Source organism: Lathamus discolor, chromosome 2 (genome assembly GCF_037157495.1).
Source record: "Lathamus discolor isolate bLatDis1 chromosome 2, bLatDis1.hap1, whole genome shotgun sequence".
NCBI classification, from domain to species: domain Eukaryota; kingdom Metazoa; phylum Chordata; class Aves; order Psittaciformes; family Psittacidae; genus Lathamus; species Lathamus discolor.
Window position 1 is genome coordinate 150,861,164 of NC_088885.1, and position 24,618 is coordinate 150,885,781.

The 24,618-nt window shown below is 46.7% G+C and overlaps 1 long non-coding RNA gene across 1 annotated transcript in view; it reads right to left on the bottom strand.

Annotated features, from left to right (window-relative positions):
- Window positions 1–24,618, bottom strand: part of LOC136009440 (uncharacterized) — a 48,603-nt gene that overhangs the window by 17,598 nt on the left and 6,387 nt on the right. Inside the window, exon 2 of the long non-coding RNA XR_010610565.1 lies at window positions 234–349. This is a non-coding gene — a long non-coding RNA (uncharacterized LOC136009440). The remainder of the gene's footprint in view (window positions 1–233; window positions 350–24,618) is intronic.

The window sequence follows — 24,618 nt, forward strand, 5'->3', positions numbered from 1 at the left end:
TCTGACATAGGCACACGAATCTGCACAAAGAGGTGAAATCCAAGGCTCTATAAGAATCTCAAAGTTAAACCAGTAATGGTTCTATATCGTGTTTCACTCACATCATGTGAGCTCAGGAGGTGACAGCAAAGGCAACACTGTCAGGTCTTGATTTCTGCTGATCTCCAAACCTCAGCTACTTAAGGATCAAATGTGCCTTTTCCCACATATAGCTCATGAGTAGTGTTGCTTACCCACAAAGCTGGTGCAACAAAACCGCATCGGTGGTCATTTAATTCCTGCCCCCAGACACACCCACAGTGGTTGGCAGAAGAGTTTGGTTTCCACAGTCAAGTCACATCAAGGCCTGCTGAAAACACAAGCAATGCTGGTAACGTAGCTCCACACTACTGGTGTGCCCTAGGATGGAAACGTGTGATCCTTGAACAGCGAGCAAACCCCACCATCTTATTACACTTTCCATTTCTTCTTCCCAGGGGAAAATTTGACCACTGCCTGGAAGGGATTTGTACAGGCTGGAAATGGGAGATATCCACCCAGTTCTAAGTCTTTGCGTCAGCTTGCTCAGAGGTCATCTATGAGATGGCAGGGTCATCTCTGCATTTACAGAGAGCAGCAGCAACCAGAAGCAGTGCTCCAGGAGGACCAGCAGTCCAGTGTTACAGAAATGAACAGAACCCTGACCAGTTCAGGGTCATTATACCAAAGCTTTGGAATGCCCTGTAACGTACATCCCCATATATATCAAAGTTTCCTACATCTCTCATCAACACAAAGAAGGTTAACAGTAAAACTGCACAGCCCACTCCCATCACTTCTAGTTTCAACAGCTTCTAGCCCGTAACAATAAGAGGAAAGAGAGGGCTTTCTCTGTTTCACATGGATGGGGAGATATGGAACATTGATTTCAGTGCAAGATCTTGCGCCCCATCTTGGACAGCAGCCGGCAGCTGGAGCCTGAGAAGGCAGGATAACCAAGCTGATCCATGGATGTGGGCTAACACGCCACCTGCAGACCACACAGTCCCCTGCAGTGCAAATCAAACCCTGTCCTGCGCGCCTAGAACAGCGCAAGTCATTCCTGAGTCAACTCCACCTTTTTTTACTGACATTATTTCTAATTCTCCATGGGATCTGGAGCAGAGTTAATAATGTGTTTTATTTCCTCTTTTTCAAATAAAAGGATCGAAATATCACTGAAGTCAAAAGGAGTTTTCAGCCCTTGCGTGGACAGCAAGCAAGAGAAAAAGGCTTTATTTCAGAGGAAACCCAGCCGCCACTCACTGACAGTGATCAATAGGTCCCGAAGCAGAGAAAAGGGAAGATGAGGAGCACTGCTCTCATTTGGCATGCAGACAGCATCTCCGGTTGCCTGCATGTCCAGCTCAGTGGCAGAGCGATGAGTAAAGGTCGCTCTGGTGACCTCAGTCTGGGTAATGTCCCCATATGGTGCACTGACACACAGGCCTGTACAATGAGCTGTCAGAGGAGAAAAGACTGGACACTTCTTCACGTTCAAATTGCACTGTCAAAAACCTCAGACAGAAACATGAATTCTCAGTCTTAGATCACACTGCTCAGCACAGACTGAAAACAGTTGGTGCTCAGGAGGCTTTTTGAGGTCTTCTTTTAGTAAAATAACAAGGAACTCTTCACCAATTTCCCTATTAAAATAGATCATAGCTGATACAGTAAGATTAATCGGATGAGATTATGCAGAAGCATAGCATCGTTTATAAAGATTATTCTTAATAACTACAAGACAGAGATCCTTAATAGGGGTTGCTGAAATCATCCTGGATAAGTCAATAACAATACGAATATCAATTTTTCAGTCATGTAGCATAGGCAACAGCACACTGCAGACAATAAAAGCTCTCTCCTTGGCCACTGGAGAAGGCTCCAACGATTCCCTCAGTGGAAGCCGTTCACGAACTTTCGATCTGGTAAGCCGGGCTTGAGAAAGACCCCAGAGGTTTTGTAGTCAATCTGAGCACCAGACGTGCAAGGCTTTGTGCTCCAGACTTTGCATTCCTCATCCAGTTCCTTACATCACAGACAGGACAAACCCCACAGAGCTCACTCAGCCTTGACAAACTGGACCTGATCTTGGCCTCATCACTGTACTCCTCCTTCAGCCCATTTTCATCACCAGACACCCATTACATGAGCATCTTTGATGCCTATGAAACACTTCTGCAAAAGAGTTGTTGAGTTCACGCATGAGTGCCCGCTCTCCTGGCTTCTTTCAAGACATTTTTATTCCAGCTAATCACTGCCACTGAAAGCAGTGGCTGAGCTCAGGTGCTGGGGGAAGAATTTCACTGACAGCCACACAGATGCTTAACACAGACCTTCTGCACACCTCCTTGGCTAGATGTGGGGAGGAATATGCAGCCCTCTAATGGCACTGCCCCTTTTGCCGTATCTCCAGGCATGAGACAGTCCTTGCCGCATCACCTCACAACATGCTCTGTGATGGGTCACACTACTGTTGATAGGATCTCTTATCCTAGAAGGTATATACAGGGGATTTGGAATCCCACAGTGCTGACAGGGAGACCAGTGCTGGCAGGGAAAGGAGCAACAGGGAATTCACAGAACTCAGAAACCCAGACTCCTCCCTCTGGATGTACCAAAAGGACCATGAAAAACCCTCTGAAGATACACCCAGTGCCCATTTCTCCTGGGAAACCTAGACCCAGTCTAGGCCTAGCAGTCAAAGGCATGGCAGATGAAGCATCGCCACTTTCTTCTCCACTTCTGTCTATAGCAGAGCTGCACTCCTGGTGGCACCAGGCAGGACATTTCTGCCTGGGGAAAGGAACTCCTCATATATTGCACCCAGAAAGGGCTAAGGATGAGAAACAGCTACTAGCCTCCTATACAAAGGTATCTAAAATAAATATCTTCTAAAATGTGACCAGTCTGCATCAGACCCAACTGCTGGCCCACAAGGGAGAACAGGGTCCTTTCTGCGCCTTTCTAATTCACTGCCAAAGCCTTTGTGAAGTGACCCGCAGCACCCTCCTTGGAAGAGCAGGCTGGAGCTGCTTGCCCTACAGTGTTCACTCTTCATTATGATTAACTCCTCCGTCACAGCGAGGGACACAAGCATCCATCTCTGCTCGGCCAACTGGAATCACTGGCCAGTACACCCCGTGCCATTTATCACCAGCACTTACGTGGGAGAGGATGACAGCAGGTGCCATTTGTGTCAGTGTCGCTGCGTGAGCCGACTGATGAATTGAAGCCGCGAGGGCCCTTGCTGAGAGGGCAAGGAGGAGCGGGAGGGATCGTTTGTTAGCGATCCCTTAGCACTCACTGTCTCCTTCAAAGGCCCTTTGGGTAGAAGCACACAAATCCCACCAAGCCTTTGGGCCATGGAGATGGGAAGGGAGATCTCCCTGATGAATTTGCCCAGGGAGGTTGTGAGTGCTCCATCCTTGGCATTGTTCAAGGCCAGGTTGGATGAAGCCTTGTGTGGGATGGTTTAGTGTGAGGTGTCCCTGCCCATGGCAGGGGGGTTGAAACTGGATGATCTTGAGGTCCTTTCCAACCCTAACTGTTCTATGATTCTATTCTATAATTGCTTTTGGGGGTCACTGTTGGTGGAGGTCTATAACCCAGCATAAGGGCTCCATGGACTCACCCCATCTCCTTCAACATTGTTTTTAAATATGCTGCTTTTAAAGATGTAAAAAAATAATCCAAACAAACAGTGAGATAAACAATTGCCCCACATCCTGCTAACCAGGAATCTCTATTATTCATGCACTAGAGCTGATGGGTATAATACCATTTCTTTCTGTTCTCACATTACAATTGCATCTAACCAGTTTCACCAGCCCTCGCATAACCCTCAGTTCTACCAGTTCCAGTAAGTCTGGACAGATACTGATGTGAGACCAGTACCGGACTTTGTCATGCAAGTCCCCAGGCTGTTACAGAAGAGTTTTAATGACAGACCCCAAAGGGCTTCTTGCCCATTTCCAGCTAGGCTGGGTTTTGTAACTGCATGAACTGCAGTGACATGATACTCCACATAAGGGTTGCCCAAGAGAAGTTTGGGTGTAAGGCAGGTCTGACTCACAGGGGATGAGGCTACACATTGTACTGAAGCTGTCATTTGGGATTGCCATCCACCCCTGGCATAGAGACACCAACCTACAGTGCTGCAGTTACACATTCACCCACAGTCAGGCAGGTTTCCCCACTGCTCTTGGATATAAAACTTTTCCTGATCCTGATCATTGGCCAAAGCCCTTTCCCATGCTTTCAGACGGGGAAAGAGAAGATGCATTTCACTGTGGAGAGACATCAGCCAGGACCCTGCTACTTTTCAACACTTGCTTACATCTTGCTGGAGCAAAAGGCACTGGTTTCTCTATTACGTATGTCCAATCAAAATAAAGAGAATTCCTGAACTTTTAGTACCCTGGAGGTATTGCCTATTTCCCAGACTCAAAATAGACAGTTGGCACAGTTTAAAGGTAGCTTGCACACAGAGTTTTAGCCTGCCAAGTAGCGTTATTTCAGGGAATAGCTCTGCAGCACTCACTCCTTAGCAGTTGTGCACATCCCCTGCCCCAGTCTCACATCATGCAATGCTAGAAGGAGCCTAAAGGAAAAGGATTTATGGTGATTTTGCCAAAGACTGAAAGTGGATCTTTCATTGTATTATCCATGGAAATACGTTTTTTCGTGTTATCAAATACACTTGTTGGCCCCTGATCCGTTTTTTGGGGCATTGCAACTGAGAGTTCAGGGAAGAGTTAAGAAAGGAGCAGCCAAGTGAGTAAATTCCCTCCACTCTCCAGCAGCAGTGCCAGGGACACAATGGTCAGGATGAAAAGCCAGCATCTGAGCTCACTGAAGAGCATTTATCTGGGTGTATTCCCTAATACCTGCATCTCTCAGCCCTGTGAGTTTAAAGGATAAGATGGCTCACAGGTTGGCTACCCTGCAGGGAAAAGAGTATTAGGGGTTTAGTGCAGGAAGGCTGCATCATCAGTCAGGAGAGCCAGCAGAGCTCACCCCTAAGCCAGGATGGGCACTAGCAATGCTCCCTGAAGCCTAGTGCAGCCTCCTGTGTCAGACGTGGCGCACTGATCACCAGCTCTGGCTAAATTAGGATCCTTATCTTTTCTAGGAGCAAATATCAGGGAGTTCACCCCAGATCATGATGTTCCCACTCACTGACTCTGACTAAGAAGACAAGGGTCAAGCAGCCACAAAGGCTGAGTACTACGGATGCAGGGACACCCCGTAACTTGCATCAAAAACCAAAATCTTAACATCTGCCTGTCCTGTTGGGCACTATAATTGAAACTGGGGAAAAAAGTCATTTAGCAGCCATCAAAACGGAACAGCTGGAGAGATGGTCTGCTGTACCTGGACTGTCCCCTCCCGTCCCTCAGCAGCGGAGCGGTCCCTGTGTGCCTGGGGAGGAGGAAAAGCCCTTTGAGCTGCCCCATGCAGCATCAGCCGACAGCAGCAAAAGCATAGATGGGATTTGGATGCTCTGGACAGAGCAGTGGGCTTTCCAGTCAAACACAGGGTTAAACACATACAAATGCAGAGTGCTTTTCTATTCCTGTCACCTCGCTCCTGTCTAGAGGACAGATTCCCTTTAGTCTTGTCTTCTCGTCCCCAACAGTGGGGTGTTCACCTTTCTTCTTTCCACTGCCTTGCAAAGCTTGGGCCATCTTCTGTGCACATGAACCCAGCCTTGACTGTGCCTTCCCATCCCTCAGCCTTTGCTGCCACCTACAGCCCCACGGCTTCCCAGGGGGATGGGACAGGGATGGGGACCAGCATGGGGTGCAAACCCCACAGGAGCCCACCCAAGGGCCATAGCAGTTTCTGGCCTCTGCCTGTCCCCTCCCAGTGCTCCCCACGGCCGGCTGAATAATGCATGGGCAGTAATTTAGTTCAGGCAATTCGCCCTTTTTGTCTGCAGGTTTAATCACTGGGAGATAAATCACCCCCATCCCTGGCTTCCCGGACGAGGAATCGTTAGGGGCCAGACCTGCAATTTATTATATTTTGGCAGAGAGAAGGTTTAACTGTTCTCGGGTGGTGCAAAGAAGGAAGGAGCTCTCACAAAGACCATGAATTAATGCCGCTAAATACTCACCTCTAATCCCATGTGTTTGTGCACGGAATGATTGCTGTTATTTGAGGAGCAAGGAGAAACTCAGGGAACGTACAAAGACCCTGCATGGTCAAGACCGGGCACCCCCCTTAATACTCTAAATTACTTAATGCTGCAAATGGATGCATTCCCACATCATCCTCCCTCCCCTCGGTACCCAGCAGCATCGGTCACAGCACCACCCCTATACAAAAATAACAACAAACATTAATGCCTACAGAAAGGGCTTTCTCAATAGGTTTCCATGTGTCGCAGGGTGGATACAAAAGGGCAGAAGTCTCTTTAGAGGACTTCCCAGGATTTAACTGGAGGCTGGACTTTAGCTCTGCAGTAAAAGCACCAGTTCAGAAACAACATCGGTGCTGATGTAGAGACAGATATTTGCTCCCACCTCTCCTGGTATGCACAAGCATAAATGGCAAACTCAGAAAATTAACCTTAATGTAAGGTTGACTTTTACATGATAAGTGATTTTCCTTTTAAAATCAAATGCATGTGCTTTAGTAGTATGCACTATGAAAGGATCAGGATTAGATTAGTAAAGCTACTGGTATGTTCAGGCAGCAAATGAGACATCAGACAAATTTCTGTTTTCAGTGAAAGACATCCCATCTTTTTTGAGCATTTTTTCCTTTTCTCCCCTTCTTTCTCCATTTTTTCCCTTTCCCCTTCTCTTTCCTTTCCTTTTTCTGGATGAGAATTGCCTACTTAATCCGAGCATCAAGGCAAATTTTCTGCCATGGCTTCTCAAATACAATAGTGGCTTTGCTAATTCACCTGCCCAGTCCTTCAGGACCTGCAAACGCATCCTGTTAGGTCCCATGGACTCACGCACCTTCAGGTTCCTTAGATGCTCTTTAGTGGGGAAGCCGCAGATCCCTCTGGGAAAATCCGCCCACAAGCTCATTGCCTCCCTAGGAATCTCTTCCAGAGCAGCTTCTTATTCTGATAGAAAGAAACATTTTCATTTCCAGTCCAAGGCTTTTCTTGGACAAGTTGCACGATTTGTTACTACTTCAAACTGGTCCCTGAGTTAAAACATTCTCTTACCTTCCTCCTCCAAACCTGTGCCTGCACGTCCAGAAAACATTTTCTACACACTCTGCTTCAGAAAAAGGCCTGTTTCACCGGCATGAAGCTGAATAATCTGCACTACATCTCCAGCCAAGATTGCAAAAGGCTCGTGCAGCAATTGGATCTTGGGAGATATCCACCACCGGCAGCCAAACCCAAGTAAGAACAATTTGGATCTGAGCTCAGCCCTTGTCCTGATCTGGCCCAAGCTGGACTCCTGATGCCGGCGTTTGCTCATGTCTGTCTTTCCTCCACTGGAAGACAAGACAGAAAGGGGCCAAGTCCTCCCAGTCTCTCCTTGTGGCAGTCAAGAAGGCACTTGTCCCCATCTGATCCAACCACTCCATTTTCCCAGGTGCCTGTTTCTCACCTTTGCAAAGGAGGAGTTTCTAGTTTCTTAGTGATATGGAGAGAGGGCAAGCGGGTGTTTTCTGTGGATGCTATTGCAAAGTGTGTATTTCAAAGGACGCACCATGCTCCAAGAGATGCTTGTGTGAATTAACTCCACTGTCCTTCATCACACCTGCCCCAGAGCTGATCACCGCCAATACAAACCACTGCACCACGTCATGAGGCATTACAACCACCAAGGTGGACTGCAGAGACCTGTGTGAGCCAAACAAGGCTGAGGCAAGGCCGAGGCATGGCTGAGGAAGCTGGAGAATACAAGGTAAAGTAAAACAAGCAGGATACTTAGTTCTCAGTTACTTCATGGCAGCACAGAATTAAAGATAAGGAACACATGCATTTAGAAAGAATAAGAGAGCCTTCAAAAAAGTGACCATGCAACAGCAGCTTCTTCACTGGGGAGGATGACCTGTGACTGGGATTTGGTCTGTGAATCCCTGAATCCAAGGGTCTGAACCTTGAACCTTCTCTGGACAAAGAGTGATAATATGACTGGGCCCACCGCCTTACTGCTTAGATGTCTGCACATCAGGGTTAGATCTAGAACTGAAAACATTGTGCATGTCTTCGCTCAAGTCTCAGAGAAACAAAACCAACAGCAAAGCGGGAGCTACACTCAGCAAGCCATTGATCCCAAGGTACAAGCCAGGCTTGCCACAAGGCCAAGGCAAGAGCACTCCAGCCTGCTCCTCCAGCAATCCTACTAGCTTCTGAGCACACAAAGCTTGTTGCTGCAAACTCATTGCTCCGGTGGTCAGCTTCTCCTCCATGGAGCACAGATTCCACTGCAGCACCAGGTCATGCAAGTGTGCAGGTTGCTTTTCACACCCTGCAAAGGGCCAAGTCTGGGCTGATACCTCTCCCTTGCAAAACCCCAGAGTGGTTCTTCATGATCTAATCCTTTCTCCTCATGTCCCACGTGAACACTGATCTCAGCACTACTGTCTTCTTACAGCACGACTGAGTTCAGTAAATCCGCTGTACGCTTATGTCTTTAGGAGAGTAATAGTCATTAACAACACAAAGTGGATGATCCTGTCAGCTTGGAAAGATTACACAATTGCATGTAGCTATCACTGTGCCATGGAAATATCTTGTGCACCAGGGGCCCAGAAAGGCATTTCTTACCTCGGCAGTTACACTAATTACAGATCAAGGTCGGATCTAGGTGCTAAAGAACAGAGGAGCACCAAAAGGATGTGGTTTTGGGCTGAAGCCAGCAGTCAACACCCACTTTTATTAGAGATCTAGTTGTTGTTGATCTATCTAGATCTAGTTGTTGGCCCAGATCTATCAGTTCTACCGTTTGCAGTGGGGATTTGCACATAGCAGAAGTCCAGTGTTGGGAGTGCTTTTCCAAGGGAAGTTAACAGCAGCCCTTCCAAATAGATATGTAGGACTTACTTTTGATTGCTCCTAGGCAATTGAGAATCATAGAATAGTTAGGGTTGGGAAGGACCTTAAGATCACCCGCTTCCAACCCCGCTGCCATGGGCAGGGACACCTCACACCAGACCATCTCACCCAAGGCTTCATCCAACCTGGCCTTGAACACTGCCAGGGATGGAGCACTCACAACCTCCCTGGGCAACCCATTCCAGTGCCTCACCACCCTAACAGGAAAGAATTTCCTCCTTATATCCAATCTAAACTTCCCCTGTTTAAGTTTTAACCCGTTACCCCTTGTCCTGTCACTACAGTCCTTAATGATAATGAAGAGTTCCTCCCCAGCATCCCTATAGGCCCCCTTCAGGTACTGGACGGCTGCTATGAGGTCTCCATGCAGCCTTCTCTTCTCCAGGCTGAACAGCCCCAACTTCCTCAGCCTGTCTTCATACGGGAGGTGCTCCAGTCCCCTGATCATCCTCGTGGCCCTCTTCTGGACTTGTTCCAACAGTTCCATGTCCTTTTTATGTTGAGATAAAAAACACATGAAAAATCTATCCCATCTCCTGTTTTCCTATGAAATCATGATGAATAGTGACTTGCAAACTGAGAGTAAGTCTACAAATTCAGGAGCTAGGATGGAGGAACTGTTTTTTCCCCTATATCCCTTCCACTTGTCTGTTGAAGTAGAGGGCAGCTTTCGTGTCTGTTTCAGAGATGAAGAGTCTGATGCAGAGGTTGAAAGGACAAAAGGACTGAGAATTGATGGCCTCTGTCTTGATGTAAAACCTCTGAAGAAGATAAAACGCAAATACTTCATTGCCCTGAATATTAAAGACTTGGTCTTTTTTGATGAAGCATGTTTAGGCATCACATCAGCATCATTCTGGAGCCAAGAAAGTTCATGTCTGGACCTTGAGTTAGGACTTGCCAGGGACACAGAAATACATGTCATAAAATCTAAGTATATTCTTAAGCAAGCCCTTGAACATACGCACTGATTCTGAATGACTGAAATGCCCAACAGTCCTGCCTTCTGTCCAAAATCAGTATTCTTAGTTAGCATCCTTACATCCATCCCTGGAAGTGCTGGTTTGACCTATGTCAGTCATCTTCCTCCCAGGTGACTTTTGGGCATGGTTCAGGAGACAGCATTTTCTCAGGAACATTTGGATATGCCCTCTCTGCTTGGCAGAAGACAAGAAGAACGAGTTTAGTCATGGCATTTGGGACTTGGCTTTGGTTATTAGTGCAGAAGCACTCACTGGCTCCTGATCTGGCTCAATTAGAGCCCAGGTAGTGCCCGGTCTTTGTCTCACTGCCTACCTGTGTGCTCCTGTTCTATTCCAGTGATTACTTTACACAGGCACTGCGTGCATCCAGTGGGAAGAGCACAAACCCAGGTAGTTTTTTTTAAACACATTGGGAAAGAATTGGAAACTGTGTGCAACAGCAACACAGCAGCCACCCATCCCATTGGAGAATTAATAGTTGCTGAGTATATACTTATTAATGTTATTTCTGGGACTGCCGGGTTTTCCTGAGCAGGTTCACAATGACCACACACATTCTTTCCTTCTGGAGACACATGTTCTCCAAAGTCTCATTTAAGCTATAGATGATCAGCCAGGTGCCATGCCATATGAATTACCTCTGTCTTCCACTCATTAAAGTGAAATAAAGACTTGAGGGTCAGTGAAGAAAAGAGGAGAATTCATTGGCCTGTTTGGCCCTATTGACATTTGACACTTGACTATGCTGCAAAGACAAAAGAGAAAAGTTTTAGGGATACCAGAATAACTTTCTGTTGCATACAATGAAAACCTTTTGCCTAAATCCCATCGATTTCTTAGATCATGATCATAATTTTTGCTCAAGTAATCATTTCTCTTTACTGGAGAAACAAAATAAGCATATTTTGAACTAAAACCCCCTCTTTTTCTCTTATGCTTATTCTCTATCAACTTAACTGTAAAGTGGCAGAATCATTGCTTCGACTCTTGGATTATCAAGAACGTTCAGTATTTATGGAAACATTCAATGTCTTTAATTCAGCAGTACGGCTGTGTGTAAAATATAGTGATGAATCCTTTGCTGATGTAAATTTTCGTCACTTCATTAATCCCGTGTTAAAAAAGGATTGGCTGATTTTCACTAAGAAGAATGACTGGCCATATACTTAGCTGCTGGAAAGCTAGTAGGTCAATTGTAGGAAATTTGTCATGCCAGATAATAAGATTGGAGAAGTTTGGAAGGCAGAGGAAAGCTTTCCACACCTGTAGTAACACTCCAATCTAATCTGTAGTTTAATTAATTTGCAATAATAGAGAATCTATTTTTTTATATCCTCTGGGAATCAGGCGAAATCAAGTATTTCAAGCATCAGAGCTGAGATTTAAAGAAATACACCGGCCAGTATTTGAAGTGCGTTTGTAGGGAAATTAGTCAGGTAAGACGAATATTTACACTAATTCTACTTATATTTTCCAACTCACATCAGGGCAAATCAAAGCACTTGGTGCTTCAGTTTTGTAGAAACATTCGCTCCCCAATGTAAGAGCAAAGGCTCCTACTGGAAAAGCTGTTTGAGACAAAGCCACATCCACTTCAGCAAGATGGAGTCCTCCTGCACAGGAGCACCCCAGTCAAGTATCTTAGCTCAGGTACAGGCTTTTGAGGTAGTCCTGTGTCTGCATGAGGATGTCGAGTCAGAGCTTCAGTTTGTGTGCACTTGTCTAAGGAAATCTTTTTCCTGCTGCAGCATCTAAAAATCTTCATCAGAAACCAGAAGAGCATTCCGCAAGTTTTCATCACATGGAAAACCAGCAAAAGAATGATGAAATAAATCAATTTCTTTGGGAAGAACTTGCATGTACTAGGTTTTGGATTTCCACAGATAAAAGGGACTTCATTTTGCATTCCAAATCAGAAAGGTTTCACTCCTGCTCAGTGAGCACTGCTTTTATTTACAGGAACAGAGTGATGCTTTCAAGGAGCCGTACAATGTCGGAAAAAGGAAAAGACGGATCAGTGTCACCTGCAAAACAGTGAGTTCTACAGAATACTCTGTTGCATGTGCAGTGCAGGTACATTTTCAACTACTGACATTCAGTAAGGCAATGCAAGTCAACACCAATGACTATTTTGTTGCTGCTGTCACTTAGTCCTGCCCTGGCTGCAGACTTAAAAACCATACAACTACAGCAACATGAGAGAGAAGTGTTGTTATTAAAGAGGATGCTGAGGTATTGAGGACTTAACAACTGTTCTTCAGCAAGCAGACACCTTATAGGTCCTAACGCTGTCGGCACCATTCTTTATGAAGAGTTTTTCTTTCTTCTTGCAGAGCAGGAGGCAAATTCACTGCCATGCAATCATGAAGCCTAATCTCTGTTTTGACCAGATTGCATTGGAAACCACTGGCAGGAGAGTATTTATCTCCAAGGTTATGATTATTATCACAGGCTGGTTAATAACATTCCGTTTCTGTCCCACGCTACAGATGTCTACGGCAAATGTTTAGCTCTAGCTGGGAAGCTCTTGCTTGCAGCTTGAGAACGTTAAGATCCAGCCTCTGCTGGTCTCAGCAGCATGAGGTGCTACGCATCCCACGCTCTTTCCACATCTCCATCCAGAGATTTCCAGCCCAGCAGCTCCTGGTGCAGAGCTCCAGCAACCCACAGGCCAAACCACCACACCAAGTTGTCTTTGATTCAAGCCTGTTGGCTCTGGGTTTGCGCAAACACGTGCGCATGTATGAGCAGAGAGATGCCGGGAGGTTTGCATCTCCCTCCGCACAGGCTCGACCACCAGAAAGGACTGACTCGAGTTTGCGTCACCAGAGGAAATAAGCAGTGGCTTGGACCACAACAAACGCTCGCAGTCTGGCATCCTGTTGGAGATCTTGTGACTCTTGTCGACCCCACAAGACAAGAACCACCCTCCTTGTATTCGTCTGCTCCATGCTGCAACTGGGGCCTCGTTCAAAGCCTTGACATCAGCAACTCAAGTGCAAAATAAAAGCAGGAGCTGGCTGTGCTCCAAGGATTCGTCGTGCTGAGGTCTCAGCTGTGCCAGTTGGAGTTAGTTATGGAGGAAGAGCCACAGAAACGACCATGAGTGGTGAAGGGATTGGGAATGTCATGTATGGCGTAAACAGGAACTGCAGATTCTCGGAAGGACCTGCTTGATCTTTGCAGTGCGGGAGGAGACACGGTGCAGGTTTCTTCAGCAGAGTCTTCCTCTCCTTCAGCCCGGAAAGCAACGCTCGGAGACTGCTAATGCAGTGCAAAGGCAAAAGGGGAGGTGTTTCTAAAAGATCAGATGGAATTGACATCTTCTGGCAAAATGGGCAGGTTTCTTTCCACCTATCTGCTCTCTGACCTTAATCAGCTATTCCTGCCTTAGCCTAGTTCCATAGGCAAGGCTAGCACATGGAGCCCCAGGTCTGAGGCTCTCCTCAACCTCCACACCCACTACAGCTGTGATAACTAATGTGAACTCACACTAGGAAAAGGAGATCCTGTGAACCACAGGCTCAGTCCCAAAGCTATTTTTGGATCTCGGACCCACGTTAATCACGTCCCTATGGGTTGCCTGCACCCAGGTACACAGACAGCTTCTTGGGCAGCAGATTTCACCACAATGGGACAACTTACTGCCTGACATCAAGAGCTGCTGCAAGTTCAGTCCTTCTTAAATGGGCAATTGGTATAAGCAGGACAATACATCCTTTGTGTTCTCTCTTAAGACACATTCACATCACACGCCTTTGCTTCCAGCATAGATAAGCAGGTTTTGAATTTCCCCTTGTCCTACTCGCTGCAGCATTAACACACTCCAGGTAACTGAGCAGCCCAGAGGGGCAAGACACAGCTCTCCAACAGCTTTTCCAGCCTTCCTTTGTTCCTGCAAACACATAGCCTACAGATCCTGGCAGTGCTTGTGTGCACAGAGCATCACTGGTAATCACAAGACGACACTAAACGGGAACACGCTGACCTTCTGGATGCTTTAAACTGTGGTCAGCACCAAAAAGAAAACATGTAAGTCAAAAATATGATCTTCTTGGGAGACTTAGGATGAAAAAGAGTAAAATGCACCATTTAAGTCCAACAGTTGTTAACAAACCCACACATCTCTCCTTACCTCCCTGCCACTGATTTATGAATCAGATGCCTCGTCCTTGGGATGGGCGCACACATGTTTCACATTGACACAGGTTTTCTTTCCCACACATCTCTGCTGTGTAAGGTGACCATCTGAACTCATTAATTCACCATGCAAAGAGAGAATGTTCCCTTAGCTGGTGTCCTGCAGAGCTCAGGTTAAGGGCAGGAGAGTGAAAAAGACTCGTGTTTTGGGGGTGGGACAGGAGGAGGGAAGAAAGCACATGAAAAGGCTATACTTTAACCCAGTAAGACCTGCCTTCTCTTCACCCACAGCATATGGTGTACACTTGATTTGACTGCAGCAAAATAGTTCATTGCTTCATGCAAACCAAGCTGAGCATGCCTGTAACTCTAGTAGGGTCTCAGGTGAACCTGAGCTTGGAGACGCAACCACTGCAGCTTTTCCTTACCTAAAATACCTGGAGGGCTTCCAGCTCTCGCACAACAGACCCTCAAACAGTTGAATAGAAGTGGCTCAGATCAACCAGGTGAGAGACGCTAATGTAAAGCAGACTTCCTTTGGCTTCACGTTCTACCTGACTTCATCTGAGGGCATCTCCTCTCCCATCACCATCCCAGCCCCAGGTGGTCCCGTATGAGGGACAGGGGCAGTTGTGAGAAAAAAATGAGGCCGCTTTGCTCTTCCCTTTAACAGCACACATTTTGCTATGAAAGAGGTGAGAACTTGTCACTGAAGGGAGGTGCAACACAGCCTTGTAGGTAAAGTGAAGGGTCACGGTATCGGCCCCTATTGCTCCTTGCTCCATACCTATGTGTTGAAGCCCCATCTGTGCTCCATCACCATGGTGCCTGAGCCCACATAAACCACTTTTACTCATACAAGAGGCTAAAGGACACCCACATCTCATGCTTAATGTTCTCCATTCCTTCTCCCCAGAGAAATCAGTGAAAATCTGGCAAATTTGCACTAACTTCAGTCTTACTCTTGGCTATCACTGATATTAGTGGTTGGGAATGAGTCTGTTTGTGGCAAGCAAAGAAATAGAGGGGAGGAAGCGGCAAAAAAATAATTGGTAGGTGGATGTCCTTAAGGAAATAAATACATGGTTAAAAGTAATTCCATGGTCAGGAAATAAGTTTTTTTCCAGGAACTTCAGGGTAGACAATCTGTACGTGATAAACCAGAGAAAGATGAAAAAACATATCAAAAATGAAGTCCATACATATATATATATGCACTTCTTTGTTAAAACCCATAATGCAAGAAGATTTCCCCCTGTTTCCAAGTGAACTTTGGGGTTCTTTGTAATATTTCACAAAACAACATCTGTCGCCCCAAATTGTGATGGAGATGACTTATGTTCTTTAAGATGCTCTTGACCCCCATTGGCAGCCCTCTGCAACTGACTGAGAAGCAGGACTATAATTAGTAGCCATATGCCATGGATGGAAAAAAATCCATGCCAACTATTGCTAGAATGCAGTAACGCTGTTTCCAAGGGATTTTGAGGTGTATCCAGAGCGAGGGAGACCTGACTCATCTCTCACTTCTGGCAGGGAGAAGTGGGGAAAAGGAGCTAGTTACACTGAAAGCGCCAAGTAACGAAAGAAAATGCTAAACCTGCCATGCAGCTGGACACAGCAGGGCTCTCACTATGGGACCTGGTGTGGGGAAGCCATTTGGGTCCCTTCTTCACCTCTTCACAGTGCTGAAAGCCTTGGTTGATGTAAATCATCGTTGCCCCTTTGACATCAGTGGCGTGGTGCCAGTTTGCAGCAGCTGAGGATGTGACACGACAGCTTTACCTCCTTGTGAATGTCAACAAAGCTATGCAAAACATCAATAAAATGAAACAGAAAATTAACTATTTTGAACTATATCCTGATTTGGGGAATTTATTTCAAAACTATATGTAAAAAATCCAACATCCTTTTGGGATAATGCCATTGATAGCACTGGTATTTACATGACCCCATAAAATGGGCTTTTTAATCTTTTCTTGTCCTAACCTTGTGCTTAAGGTATTACAAGGGTGGGTGATAAACAAGCAAATAAATTCTTATGGCCTACAGGCAGGGATCAGCACAGCCACACCGCTTCTGAGCCCAAGCATTACCACAGAGCATCAGAACTTTAAAGGGAACAAAGTCAGCTGCAGCAGCACCACCGCTGTGAACGCGGCGTGCGTCCTTGCATCCATATGGCTGCAGCATGCCGAGAGGGGAAATGCCTGTAGCCACTGACACCAGCCCACAAGGGGCCAATTCTCCCAGCACAGCACTGAATTAGCAGGAAATAAATGTGTCCTGCACAGCCCAGTACTGTTACCTTCACAGATGGAAAACCCTCCCCTGGAGAGATGGCTTCATGCTGTAGGAATCGTGTGGGAGACCTCCCTTAGGACAATGGGATAGAGGAGCTGCTGTCCGTGCTCATCCTAGATCCCATGGACAACTGTTCTCCCAGAGCTCTTGCTGTGATGCTCCTGGAGATGCTCTTCCTTCGCTGAGGCAGACACCCTCATAAACAAGATGTTGAACCCAGCAAACCTAGCTGAACCTTCTCATTGAATCATGTTTGGGAATTGAGGAGCAGTGACCTTATGGCATTGCTTTAACCGCCTGCAAGTGAACGTACTCTTCCGAACACCCACAGTTTCGAATCCTTCCACTGGAAGCAATGCTAATGGTAAAGACAGTAAATGTCCTGGAACAGTGACAGGCTAGGACACTGGCACCGGCCAAGCAACACAAATGGTCCTCTTCCTACTGTCCCACCAGTCTGATCTGCTTCCTGCAGCCTCACAGCACCAGGGAAATTCCCATTGTAGCAACACAGTCAACCGGAGGTCCATGAGCAAAACAAGCAAGACAAAAGTCCAAGAGAAATAAAACCTGGGAATCCTTCCTTCGCACTGTCAGTGTAAAAGGCATTTCCGTTGTAAGGACTCTTCATCTGTCCTTCTGCAGCATCTGCATATGGCTGCAAAGCAATCTTGAGACAACAATAAAAAACAATACACAGAATTCATCATCAGCCATGTTTTCATGTGTTAGGAACATCAGTGGCCTTTCCCTAACCTAGGAAAGGGTGGGAAGTCCTGACTTTCTGACTAGGCGCTTAACTTGAAGCACACGCGTGTGTCTGTGTTTATGTATATATATATATATATGTACACAGACTACTTATGCAGGAGGAAACCTCTAATACTTTGTCTTATCAAACATCCCTGCTGCCTTTTATTTCACCACTGCAAGTTTCCTAATGCTTTATGTCCTCAGATGCTAAAGGGAACTATTAAAGAGCCGAAGCGTGAGCCAGCATCCATTTGTGGATGAAGAATGCTAACAGCCGGCACTGCCGCAGCGGAGGGGGGCAGTGGGTCCTGAACGACCTCCAGACAGCCAGGAGGTAGTTCAAAACACTGCTGCAGGGATGTTAATCCCATCTCAGCCTTCAGTGAAAGCTCCCTGTGCCATTCTGCAGTGCTGCAAACATTCTCCCTCCTTAGAGCAGCAATTTCTCCTCTCGGTTTTCCTGTACTGCATTTAATGTCGGCGCAAAGGCTCCTTCTCCGAGATCTCCCAGTCGCAGCCAAGATACTTGCCAGATGTCTGGGGAAGCCACCGAGTTACTACAGTGAGGACACAGAAAAAGTCCTGTGTTTTTACAATGGTATTTAATTTCCTCGAAACTCCTTTCCCCTCACACCCCTATGACACAGCTGTCAGCTCTGAGACATCTCAGCTGGACAAAACCCATGAAGCTGGGACCAAACTGCTGGGCATGTTGAGTTTCCTACGCAGAACCACAACACTGAGGGGCAGCAAGATGGGTTTCCACTTTGCTGTTCCTCCAGTCCAGTGTTTGAATCCTTGGCCAGCAGATGCTCATGTAACTCATGGCAAGATGTTGGCAGGCAGTCTGACATTTTCGGGAGATAACTGCATTTAATAGCACAGATCTGCTTAATCACTTCAGTCAGGACACAATGACCCAGTGCTGTCTTCTTACCTGATTTATATATCCTCTCAAATAGGGTAAAGTGACTGGCTGTGCCTGTGACATGATGTTCCTGCAGCAAACACAAGGTTTTTGGGAGGTGCAGAAGGAGCTGCAATAAAGCTGCAGAGCCAGAGGGCCACAACTCCCTCAAGTACCCCAGCCTGCACCCCAAGAAACAACACTTGGAACGAGTTTTTTTCCCACAAGGCTAAATTTGGTCTTGGAAACTTGCAGCCCCTCTAAGGCAGAACCTGGAGACAAAAATAAATGAGTAAAAGGGGAGATGCAATCATTATTTCCAGTCCCTCCTTCATTTCAATTCTCCTCAGCCACTGTCCCCTCTCTCCAGAGAGGCCACCACCCCACCGGGCTCAGCACACGTAAGAAACAGGGTGGGCTCCTCACTGCAGCCCCTCTATGGTCACCTTTAGGCCTGCTCCTTCCAAGAAGTCACCTCATCTGCTCCTCCATAGGCTCTGAGATCCTCCTGCCACAGGACGCATAGGTCCAGTTCGCAAAGATCACAGTGGGGTATGGACCAACCAGTGATGGGCTGCAAGGAACAGGAAATGGGTCTGTGAAATGTTTCAAGAGAAAACAAACCAGCCAAAAGAAGGACTTTTTGCTTATCAGCAGGTATTTGATAGGTTTTATGGAGAACGCTGTTGGAAGAAGCTCTTGATTCATTTTTTGACATCACTGTTCTCATTTAAGAAAGTTGCTGTTCCAGCTTTGCCCTAGAGCACAGTTCTGGTGAGTTCACCAGGGCAAAACAAGCCTGTCTCCAGATTTTTCCCCCAAAAAAGCTCTATATTCCAATCATCTGGCATCACACACACTGCAGGATATCCAGTGCCTGCTACTTCCTCAGGAGACAGCAAACAGTAAATGCAAAGAAGTATTTGCACCAGCGTTTTGTGACCTCTTTGGTCTTGCAAGCTCCTTACAACGCGAGTGTCTGTGCCATGAGTGAACCTGTGCTGGTTCAAGTATGGCCCTGCAGAAAAAGGCAGCAATAAAAAACAGGACTGATTTGACACAACTTATCTCAGAAACAAACAAGCCCACTTAAGTTCTCCCTGTAGTCACTGTGAGATAGATACTTGCACAAGGATCATAGAATCATGGAATCATAGAATCATAGAATAGTCAGGGGTGGAAAGCACCTTAAGATCGCCTAGTTCCAACCCCCCTGCCATGGGCAGGGACACCTCACACTAAACCATCCCACCCAAGGCTCTGTCCAACCTGGCCTTGAACACTGCCAGGGATGGAGCACTCACAGCTTCCCTGGGCAACCCATTCCAGTGCCTCACCACCCTAACAGGAAAGAACTTCTTCTTTATATCCAATCTAAACTTCCCCTGTTTAAGTTTGAACCCATTACCCCTTGTCCCATCACTACAGTCCCTGATGAAGAGTCCCTCTCCAGCATCCCTATAGGCCCCCTTCAGGTACTGGACGGCTGCTATGAGGTCCCCACGCAGCCTTCTCTTCTCCAGGCTGAACAGCCCCAACTTCCTCAGCCTGTCTTCATACGGGAGGTGCTCCAGTCCCCTGATCATCCTCGTGGCCTCCTCTGGACTTGTTCCAGCAGTTCCATGTCCTTTTTATGTTGAGGACACCAGAACTGCACACAATACTCCAGGTGAGGTCTCACAAGAGCAGAGTAGAGGGGCAGGATCACCTCCTTCGACCTGCTGGTCACGCTCCTTTTGATGCAGCCCAGGATACGGTTGGCTTTCTGGGCTGCGAGCGCACACTGAAGCTGGCTCATGTTCATTTTCTCATCGACCAGCACCCCCAAGTCCTTCTCTGCAGGGCTGCTCTGAATCTCTTCTCTGCCCAGTCTGTAGCTGTGCCTGGGATTGCTCCGACCCAGGTGTAGGACCTTGCACTTGTCATGGTTGAACTTCATAAGGTTGGCATCAGCCCACCTCACAAGCATGCCAGGGTCCCTCTGGATGGCACCCATTCCCTCCAGCGTATCAACCGGACCACACAGCTTGGTGTCCTCATCAAACTCAGATGTTAATCTTGTCTATCTAAAGATGTTAGGACAGGATTAATCAAGCTGGACACACATTTAACTCTTTCACTCTCTATCAAGAGGGCTTAGGTGAGACTCATGCATTCGCATCATTCAAGGTATATATGTGTTGGGTATATTAACCCAACACAAACAGACCTGCCAGAAATTGAGGTGCTTGGAGGAGATCCTTACCCTCTAGACCCTTTTATCTTCATCTCCTTGACAATTAAATCCTTGCGGCATATACTGCAGGGTGCATGGATCCTCATCTGTAATGGCAGGCGCCTCTTGGCATGAGGAGTACAGGGTGTGCTGCCTCCTCCCATCAAACCTCTCTGCTGCCCACCAACCCCAGAGGAAAGAGTCCCATTAATTTCAACAGATACTGCATCAGCTCTTTTGTCTGCAGCAGCCAAGCAGTGAGACACAAGGAATTCACCCCATCCTTCCAGCACACCATTTGGCAGAGCATTTCCTCACACGTGGCTTTAAAAAAACACAACCCACCCCCAAATTATTGTTATTACTGTATTTTTCTGTAAGAATCCATGCACCATTTCCAAGTACACACATGAATTCGAAGACCACAATCACCAGGAAATATCTAAATGAAGTTCTAACGAGGGCCATGCCAAGTATTAGTGAAACAACAGACAAGGGGGTTAAAAACGGGTTAAAACTTAAACAGGGGAAGTTTAGATTGGATATAAGGAGGAAATTCTTTCCTGTGAGGGTGGTGAGACACTGGAATGGGTTGCCCAGGGAGGTTGTGAGTGCTCCATCCCTGGCAGTGTTCAAGGCCAGGTTGGACAGAGCCTTGGGTGACATGGTTTAGGGTGAGGTGTCCCTGCCCATGGCAGGGGGGTTGGAACTAGATGATCCTGAGGTCCTTTCCAACCCTAACTGTTCTATGATTCTATGAAATGGTTTTCATCCCAGTCAAAATAACACCCTAAAAATGGGAACAACCTTTTTGTGTTCTTGTTGCTGGATCCTCAGGTTTTGCATCATTGACAACCATGTGGCAAGGTCCCTGCACAAGGCGCCAGGCATTTCCAGGCAAGCCATAGAGACCGCAGTATCATTAATTTAATCTTCCTCTACTTGACTCTTCTCCTGACTGAAAAATCAATGCTAATAAGGAGCTTTGGGAAAAGGCTGTGTTGATGCCTCATCTTGTATGGACTAATTTTAACCTGCTATCAAATGACTAAGTGGCTTTAAAGAACCTATAAACCCAACAAAGAGATTTTTAAATGGGTCTTTCCCCAACGGTGCTCTCTGCTGATGAAGACATCTAAATGCATGAGGATGGGTTTATGTGCTACCTCAGCCTCTCTGTCAGGAGTGCTGGGGATGGAGGCCAAAGTCTCCTACTGCAGCTGCATCAGCCCCTGCGCTTGCATGCAGGAAAGCACCAGGCAATGAATCCGACAGAGAGCAATTTCAAGTAGTCAGAGACACTAATAGGATCTGAATCAGCTGTAGCTGAAGGAAAAGAGCGTGCTGCTATTTGCTCATTCAGATAAATTGCCTGCTACAGCGGTAACTGAAGCCTGAAGAACAAGTGTGAACTTAAGCAATGGTTAAGATGGGATAAAAACAACATCCAGAACAGCCTCAGCCTCGCTCGTGGGCATCCCCTCCAGCAGTGACCTGAGGTACTTTTACCTTCAAGGTGTTTGAGGAGGCAGCTCAGGAGGTCAAAAGGCATCTGTGATATCATTCTTTACCTCTGGGAGCTGTGAGACTTGACTGTTCTGTCGAGTTTTTCTCACTTCTTGGCAAAATCCCCACCAAAATTTGCTACATGGCCACATTGCCCTACTTCAAATCATGACACGATGCCTATCATACCCAGGGACCAGTAAGTCAGGTCCAGAAGACAACAGGTAGGTGAATTAGGATATTGTCCTTTCTGAAAGACTTCATTTTATGAGCAGTCAGCTCTTCCAATTCATTTGTCCCCACCATTTCATGACTGTCGTGGTTTAAACCCAACCACAAAAGCTCGTTCACTCTCTCCCCCCCTTCTTGCCCTCCCCCTGCTCCTGGAGGGATGGAGAGGAGAATCGAAAAGAATGCAACTCCCACAGGTTGAGATCAGAACAGTTTAGTAACTAAGGTATAACACAAATCACTACTGCTACCACCAATAATAATAGTGCTAAAGGAAATAACAAGAGGAAAGAATACAACACCTCAACACCAGCCAACCAATAACTCGCCCCACTCCCCCCCAGCCAAGCACTGACCGATACCTCGTCCAACCCTGCAGTCCCAGCCCTTCCGGGTAACTCCCAGTTACATCCTGGGCATGATGTGCTGTGGTATGGAATACCTCTTTGGTCAGTTTGGGTCAGGTGTCCTGTCTCTGCTTCCTCCCGGCCTCCCCTCCTCCCAAGCAGAACATGAGGCTCGGAAAGTCCTTGGCCAGACCAAACATTTGAGCAGCAACTGAAAACATGGGCGCTATCAGCTCTGTTCCCAGGCCAAAAAATGAAAACACAGCATTGCACTAGCTACTAAGAAGGAGAAAAATGACTGCTACTGCTGAACCCAGGACAATGATGCATCCCAGATATGAAGACAGGCTGAGAAAGTTGGGGCTGTTCAGCCTGGAGAAGAGAAGGCTGCGTGGGGACCTCATAGCAGCCTTCCAGTATCTGAAGGGGGCCTATAGGGATGCTGGGGAGGGACTCTTTGTCAGGGACTGTAGTGACAGGACAAGGGGTAACGGGTTCAAACTTAAACAGGGGAAGTTTAGATTGGATATAAGGAGGAAATTCTTTCCTGTTAGGGTGGTGAGGCACTGGAATGGGTTGCCCAGGGAGGTTGTGAGTGCTCCATCCCTGGCGGTGTTCAAGGCCAGGTTGGAAGAAGCCTTGAGTGGGATGGTTTAGTGTGAGGTGTCCCTGCCCATGGCAGCGGGGTTGGAAGCGGATGATCTTAAGGTCCTTTCCAACCCTAACTATTCTATGATGCTATGATTCTATGTTATCTGACCAGAGCAGCAACTCTCCTCTTATTTCTTTCTACAACTCCTAGCACTGTGAAGGCTCGATTTTTAAATCAAAGGTCCTGAGGTACCTTGATCTGCACTTAAATACAAATAAACACACCAATATTGTTAGCAGATGCTTAGAAAGGTGTTTTGCTTTCTGACCTACCAATATCAGAAAAGGCCTTTGAATTTTCCTAGCAAATGCAAGGCCTCCCCCATAGTGAATATATCATTTACTGAATATTCACTGAACTTTCAAAGTCAGATTAAATTTGTTTTCCCTTCTATTCAACAGCTTTGACCATGGAGAGAGATATGGGAAAGGATGGATCCAAGATTAAGCATTCATTCAGACTAAGAAGCTGTCTCCCTCTTGCAAGACTGCTCCTCAACTGCCAATTTCACAATTTCCTCCTGAATGCAATAATACATTTATAATAAGAATTGCTATTAATACAAATAAAGGGGAGGGGAAAGAAAAGCCAGGCTCTGAATACAGCAGCGTATTTATCCCAGCTTAACATCACTGCCTTATCGCTGTGGCAGGAGTGAGAAAGAAACCAAACTCCACTACATCAAACCAGCCTTTAACACTGAGATCCATCCTGATAATATCCCTGCAGTTTATCAGCAGGATCTCGTCCATCACAGACTCCAAACAGGGAGTCTGTGACAGGGTTATCATCCCACCAGAGCCCTGCTTCATTTCCCCAGTGCCTTGCTTTCATCCAAGTAACAGCATGCCTGGCAGAGGCCAGTCCGGACCCCACGAGGCTAATCCCAGAGGTGTCTCAGGAAAGCTGTTTGCTATAAGGAATTACCAGCTATGGTTTCTCTTGCACATTAACCACCATCACTTCATACCTTGCTGCTGTAATGAGGATGCTCTCAAGGAGCATACTCAAAGGTATTTGTTATGTAGTGCCATAGCCCATGGCTCATAGGAAAAACAAACATGGCCATGGGCTTTTTTGGGACCATGTATCAGCACAAGCATGATGTTTGGCTATGTACTGGAAAAAAAAAGCCAGTTCTTGGGTGCATGCATGAAGATAAATCCCATATCCTCAGGCACTCTGGAGGTGTCCTGCCCACTGCATATTGTCACAATGATGATCTCCACGTCTCATTGCTTCACACCTACACCAAGCCACCCTTCAGGGCCTCATCTGCCTCCATACTGGCAATGACTTACCTGCCTCAAACGACACAAGTTCCCCAGTATATGCTGGGCCCAGGCTCTCCAAGATTCCATGTCCCCAAATATCCCTGTGCCTGGGTCATCAGTGGTCCTCTTGTCTGCTCCCTGTAGGGCAACACTTTTAGCTCTCCCCTCCAGACCTGCCTTTAGTGCATGAAAAGGATGAGGAGGTCTTGGACCCAGCACCTGAGATAACCCTGAGGCACCAGCACATCACA